Source organism: Zingiber officinale, chromosome 7B (assembly GCF_018446385.1).
Source record: "Zingiber officinale cultivar Zhangliang chromosome 7B, Zo_v1.1, whole genome shotgun sequence".
In the NCBI taxonomy this organism is placed as follows: domain Eukaryota; kingdom Viridiplantae; phylum Streptophyta; class Magnoliopsida; order Zingiberales; family Zingiberaceae; genus Zingiber; species Zingiber officinale.
In genome coordinates, this window is record NC_055999.1 from 72040451 (window position 1) to 72047725 (window position 7275).

At 42.8% G+C, this 7275-nt stretch overlaps 1 pseudogene; it reads left to right on the forward strand.

The window, feature by feature from the left end:
* Nucleotides 1-4132: 4132 nt before the first annotated feature.
* Nucleotides 4133-4252, forward strand: LOC122007428 (annotated as a pseudogene).
* Nucleotides 4253-7275: the final 3023 nt, after the last annotated feature.

Here is a 7275-nt window from a genome sequence, read left to right on the forward strand (position 1 = left end):
CAGAGCGGGTTTACAAAGTTTGTGTTTTTCGTGTTCATGATTTTCGAATTAATCTGATACCAATTTAGTGGTATCAGAGTCATTTTTCGATGCTTGTTTTTTTTTTGTGTTCGGGATTTTTGAGTTGATCTGATACCAATTTAGTGGTATCAGAGCAGTTTCGATCCTGTTTCGATTCATGATTTTCAGTGTTCCGATTGTTTTGTTTTCCCTTTGTAAGTTGATCCCTCGATGTGACTCTCGAGTTTTGGGACCAGGCAGCGGCAAGAATCTCCGAGCTATAGGAAGTAAGGTATATGTATGTAATTATCTTACCTTTTGATGTTCACTACTTGGTGTAGGTTAATGTTAGATAAGATGGACATCACCGGAATTAGGATGTGGTTAGTTAGCTCCCTCTAATTTTGTTGGATGGGGGTTGCTGTTTTTACACCTGTCCATTAGGTACTCAGTTATTGATAGCTAGCATGATAACACTTAGTGAAATGTCATATTTTAGATGCTACGACAAGCTAGAAGATAAAGCAGCTAGAGATAATTCTGACTAGACTTATTTTAGTCTAGTTATCCTTGTTGTGGAGAAGTTTGGATAATGCAACATATTAAAATATTTAGGAGATTCCAGTTTTGGTTGATGGAAAATTATTCTATGATTATGTTACCTTAGAATTCAGAATTTGGTTTATTTTGTGGGTTATTGACTTACCTAGCTTCAAATTATAGTATATGATGTTTGTAACTTGAGCTCTGTCCATGCAACCGTGCATTTGTTATCCCCTTTTGTTATTTCAATAAATATAAAATCTAAAGCCACTCTAAATTAAGAATAATGGTAAATTTAAAAGGGTATGTCATAATGTCTCCATATGCCTAAGGTAAAGATTATTGCTGCCAGCTCGAAGCCATGGGTGGAAATTATTTATGTTTAGTAGATTTTATCTTCAGTGATTGATAGTGGATTATGAATTTCATATGTAGTTAATTTATTTATAGTTGATTAGGTATCAGAGTTATCTCTTACGGTTAGAGGTTTGTGCATGATATTTGGTTGAAGTAGTATATGAACATGTTGCTTGGTTGTTATCCTTGGATGAGAGTCCCTGAGTTGAGTAGTAAATTTGAGGACCAAATTTTTATTAGTGGGGGAGAATGTAAAATACCGAACTAGATAATAATTAAATAACAAGGTTTAATAGGCTAATAACCTTAATAGAATTTTGAGGAATTTTTAGAAATTTTCAGAACTCATATGACATATTTTAAGGGGATCAATTATTAGATTGTGGGAGAGTCCGTTTAGATATCCCAATTAAGTGGGAGTTGATTGAGAAACTAATCTAGGACTTAATCAAAGATACCTAAGTTTATAAATCCTTTTCACTTCTTTACCCGTGCCTAAGCCCTTCCCCACCGCCGACTCTCCCGATCCCTTTCCTCTCCCTCTCGCGCCGCCTCCTCTTTCTCCCTCTCTTCCGCACGATCGACGCCGACGACCCTCTCATCACCGGTGCCGATCCGCCCTCTTCGGTCACGAGCGAGAAGTGGTCCCTCTCCGAGCTTCCTCGCATCATCGCAGACGCCGCAGAACGTGATTCTGGCCTTTCATTTGCCCTAGCACCGATCACCCCATCGCCGTCGCGACCTAGCTCCCTCACGCGAGCACCCCAGCGCCGTCGATCCTCTCCTCACGCGATCACCCAACGCTTTGGACTGGATGTGTCGCCGATCCTCCTCGCACGAGCACCCCAGACGCCATCTCTGCCTTAGCGCCGGCCACCCGATCCACTGCCACCTCCGGCCACAACAAAGGCTATCCAGCAAGTACTTTCCTCTATGAATGACATAATTAAGTTTGGAAGTTGTAGTTCGTTTGTTCTTCTGTTGCTTGTTTGCACTGATTTCGTGAAGTTGTCTCTGATTTACCTAGACGGATTTGGAGGATAGGGATTCGGATTTGGGTGGATGACTCTATTTACCGAGGGGGTTCCCTTTCTTGTTCTTTTGCATTTGATTTCAGTGGCGAGATTAGGTTTGTGGGTGATGCGGCATGTTGTAGGTGCTTCTGTGTTGCTCGACAAAATGTTCTTTGAATGCTAGTTTGAATTGGCAAGAGGAGGATTCTATTTAACGCTGTTCTTTTTAAGGCTAGAAGATTTCCATGGGTAGATTCATAAATGGTGTTTTAGTTTGGGTTCCTAGTTATGCCTTGCGATGCTTCGGTGGAATAAATTTAGAAGGTGTAGGATTATAGAATAATTAGAGCTGTAGTCTAAATTTATTTCGCATGAGTTGGATTTTTATTCATCAGTATTCCTATGATTTTACATGATGTTAGCTAGAGAAAGGTTTTTACCGTACTGGTTTGTGAAGTTAGGGATTAAATCGGAGGTTGTTCAATTTTAGCATTTTATGTTTGGTTTTGGTGTTAAGTGATTGGAGTTTGATTTGAAAGTGACTTTTTGGCTTTCATACGGTTTGGTTGTGTTTTAGGGATAGTTCCAGTAAGGATGGATTGGGGTTTTGTCTTCGTGGTCGCTTTATTTTCATGATGAGTTTAGTTAGCTAGTTTAGGTTTGATATAGTTATAGTATGAATCATGTGTTTGCAGGATTTGATTCGATACGGGTGATTCGACATTGGGTTGGTTTGGCACAATCTTCGCAATAAAGGCGGGTACTTCTTGCTTTGTCTTCTTTAAGTACTTTGATCTTGGTGCATGAACTAATTTGGATAAGGACTATTTTACCTTGACTCCACTCTTAGTTTCTTGCGCTTGATACTTCCACGAAATCTTTGAGAAATTCGTTCCATATCTATACAGTCTCTTGTTGTTGTCCATAATCAGTAGCAGATACTAAATATCATATTTGTATGCTTTAACTATTTTTTGTTTATGTATCGTATTGAGCATGCTGGCTTCATGTAGCATACCTATTTTTGCTTATATATATACGATGACTGTTGCATTGTTCGCATCATGTCATTGCATGCATGTCGCATCCTCGGCCACTCGAGAGAGTGGTAGCTGGAGTTGATGCCGCTTGTCCTGTCCTGCCGCACTCGGCCACTCGTGTGAGTGGTAGCTGGAGTACGAGCAGCAGGGACCCCGTCGCAGATGTAGCTAGTTAGCTACTATGCAACTGTCCCCTCGGCCACTTGTGTGAGTGGTAGCTGGAGTGGTGTACAGTCTGTCACTGACCCGGCCTCTCGACTATACAGGGGTCATGGTGCAGAGAGGTGGGCGGGAGTGACCATCCGTGCATACGCTGTTGTTATTATATTTGTTTTTGCTGCTGTTGGTTATATATGCTGTTATTGCTTACTTACTGCTATTGTTCACATATGCTGATACGCTTACTTGTGTTGAGATATATTCTCATTATAGATGTTTAGTCATTGGAAATTTGTATATACCTTGCTTATTACCTCTGTAGTTTTGAGCAGTACTGTAGCAAATTAGCACCAGTTCTGACCTACTATACCTAGCCTAGGATATGGTTTCAGGTATGAGCATTTATTTTGATTCTATTGTAGTATCTGCTATTTCCTCTTTGGAGACTATATACTCTTGGCTCACTTTCTAGTTGTATTTTATGTTCATGCACTATCTTTCTTTACCCGCTGAGTTCCAATACTCACCACCCCGTAAAATGGTTTTCTTTCGCCAGGTAACAGGTAGATGAGTCATGGATGCTTGGAGAGATGTCGACTGCCGGTCTTGGGTCGTACTTCACACTCGAGGATAGTTTTCGTTTTGGTTTTGTTATCGTTTGGATTGTATGTTAATTTTGCGTACTTTGCTTTTGAACAAGTCGATGTGAATTTTAGGTCAAGTCTGTGATGACAGGTATTTTTTATCGGTGTCGTTGTTGGTTTTACGTTCGTATCGTTTTATGTCTTCCGCTGCTGTGTGTTTTGGATTCAGCCGTGTAAGCTTATTAAACTGCGTGTTTATTTCATTTTTGTCCAGCCGGGTAGGCTGAGTATATTAAACTGCGTGTCATGTTGTTTATATTTTGTATATATATTCCAGCCGAGTGTGGCTGAGGTATATTTTGTATGTAGTAATGTTTCATATTGTCACCCGTACAGGGGAGATGTTGTCGAAATTTCTTCGGACAAGGACTTCTTTGGGTGCGATCATACCAGCACTAATGCACCGGATCCCATCAGAACTCCAAAGTTAAGCGTGCTTGACTTAGAGAAATCTGAGGATGGGTGACCTCCTGGGAAGTTTTCCAGGGTGCGTGCGAGTGAGGACAAAGCACGCTGAAAGGACCTCCGGTGGTCTGTGGAGCTAGTCGTCAACCCGATGAGTAATTCTGGTGGCGTTCCTGGTTCGGTTTGGGTGGGGCCCGCCTAGGCTGGGGCGTTATAGATGGTATCAGAGCGACCTTGCGACCGTGAGTGCGCCTGTGGCAGAAGCACCCAGGGCACCACCTAGCCAGGGAGATTCTGGGATTTATTTGTGGTGTGATTTGTGGTTACACAATGAGGACGTTGTGTCTTTAAGTGGGGGTGATTGTAATACCCCGGTTATGAGATTCTAGTTAAGTATGGCTTAAAAGGTTAGATGGTACTTTCCATATCACCAAGGTGCACCTTCCTTTTCGGAAGCCCAAACTTAAGAACTCCAAAGTTAAGCGTGCTTGGCTTGGAGAAATCTGAGGATGGGTGACCTCCTGGGAAGTTTTCCAGGGTGCATGCGAGTGAGGACAAAGCACGCAGAAAGGACCTCCGGTGGTCTGTGGAACTAGTCGTCAACCCGATGGGTAATTCAGGTAGCGTTCTCGGTTCGGTTCGGTTCGGGTGGGGCCCGCCTGAGCCGGGGCGTTATATTAATAATAAAGGCTGTTATAACTAATTATAACATTGTTCACACTTTTTATTGATACAGGTAGCTCAGTTAATATTACCTTCAAGGAAGTATTCGAGCAGCTACAACTAGACTCGAGTGAGGTTCAACCCATGGTGATTTCGTTATACGGGTTCATTGGCAACAAAGTTCGGTCGCTCAGCCAAATAAAGTTGACCATATTTTTTGGGGAGGAGCCCCTGATGAGAACACACCAATCAATCTTTATAGTTGTGGACACACCCTCCACTTATAATGCTATTTTAGGCCAACCTGCCCTAAATAAATTTCGGGTGGTCGTCTCAACCTTTTACCAGAAAATAAAATTCTCTGTGGATGACCAAGTGGGGGAAGTTAAGGGAGATCAACTGATAGCGCACAAGTGCTATGTGAAGATAGTAAAGACGGAAGTTAGTGCTGCTCGAAAAATATAGAGGATGGAAGTCAATACTATTCAAGAGAAGTTGCCTGTCCTAGTGTATGAAAAAGAAGAAGAAATCCAGATTCAACCTGGTTGCCCAGAAGCCATTACTCTGATAGAGACCAACCTAGCTCCAGAACTTAAAGTCGAGCTGGTGGAATGTTTAACACGAAACAACGATGTGTTTGCATGGGTGCCCAAAGAAGTAATGGGCATATCGTCAACAGTCATGGAGTATGTACTCCATGTGTATCTTGACGCGTGCCCGGTCAAGCAAAGGAAGCAAGATTTCATGGTTGACTAGAATAAAATCATCAAAGAAGAGGTGGATAAATTATTGGAGGCAGGCTATATTCGGGAGGTACAGTTCCCGAGTTGGTTGGCCAATGTTGTCCTGGTCTCTAAACCCAGAAACAAGTGGCTGGTCTGCATTGACTCTAGGGATTTCAATAAGGCCTGTCCGAAAGACTTATCCTTTGCCCCGCATCGATCAAGTGGTTGATTCTACTTCCGGTTGTGAATTCTTCTGTATACTGGATGCTTATCAAAGATATCACCAAGTGTCACTCGCTAAGGAAGACCAGGAAAAGGGGCTACCTATCAACGACTTATGAGCAAGGCCCGTCAAAAGAAAATCGGGCAAAATATGGAAGTCTACGTGGATGATATTCATATCAAATCTCTCCGAGCTATAGACTTGTGCGTGGACATAGAAGAAACCTGTAAAACTTTGAGGCATTACGGGCTCAAGCTTAACCCCCTACAAATGCTTGTTTGTGTTGGTGCGGTTAGCACTAACGGTCTAACTCAGGTTTTGATGAATGATAAAATAGGTTAAGTTAGTTTTGTTGTTGATCTAACACTCTGACCGAGTGTGCAGGAGAAGTCCAGACAGGTCGACGGGCTGACCTGATGTCTGGCACGAAGTCCAGCTAGGTCGATGGGCCGACCGGATAGTTGGTATGAAGTCCAAACAGGTTGACGAGCTGATCGGACGTTTGGCACGAAGTCCAGCTAGGTCGACGGGCTGATCGGATGTTTGGCACGAAGTCCAGCTAGGTCGACGGGCTGATCGGATATCTGGCACGAAGTCCAGACGGGTCGAAGGGCTGACCTGACGTTTGGCAGGTAAGTAAAGGTAAGTCACTGGAGGTGAGTGACTGTGAGGACGCGTTCTCGGGAAGAGAACTTAGGCACCAATTCGACTTAGAACCATTTCGAAACTCTAAATCGAGATCCTGACTAGATTCTGGTCTCGGAGAGACAGAATCTAATTAATACTCTTTCTGTTAAACTATGAATTGTGCTAATAATCTATTTTGCAGGATATATATTTGCCTCGGACTAATGTCTTCTTGCAGGAAGGAAGCTACTGGAAATCAACGTCCGGGCGCCCGGGAGGTTCGGGCGCCCGGAGGCAAAAAGTTATCCCCAACGTCGCTGTGCCACGTGGAGTTCGTTGGTTTGCTAGGATACGTCACTCCAGGGCGCCCTGAAGGTTCCAGGCGCCCTGAACCTCCTTTATAAGGAGGGTCAAGGCTGGAGTCAGAACAACAACTGAAAAACCTGCTCTCCTGCGCTCCTGCGACGTTACGAAAGCCATCTGACAAAGCTCTGCTCTTTTTCTTCTTATTGTTTATTGTCGGTATTTTCTTTCTAGCATTTCTGTACTTAATTTTTGTAATCAATATTCGAATTACTAGTGGATTGCCCATCGAAAACACCCTTGTGTGCGGGCCTTGGAGTAGAAGTCGTCAAAGGCTCCGAACAAAGTATATTGATTCTGTTAGCATTATTTTTTATTTTCCGCTTTGTTTACTCGACGAAATTTTAATTCGATATTCACCCCCCTCTATTGAACGATCACGATCTAACAAGTGGTATCAGAGCATGTACCGCTCTGATTTGGTGCAACCATCAATCAGACAGGGGGTGAAGCAATTTTTTTCTTCTTTCCTTGTCGGTTTTCAATTTTTCGTATTATTCCAAACTGGTATTA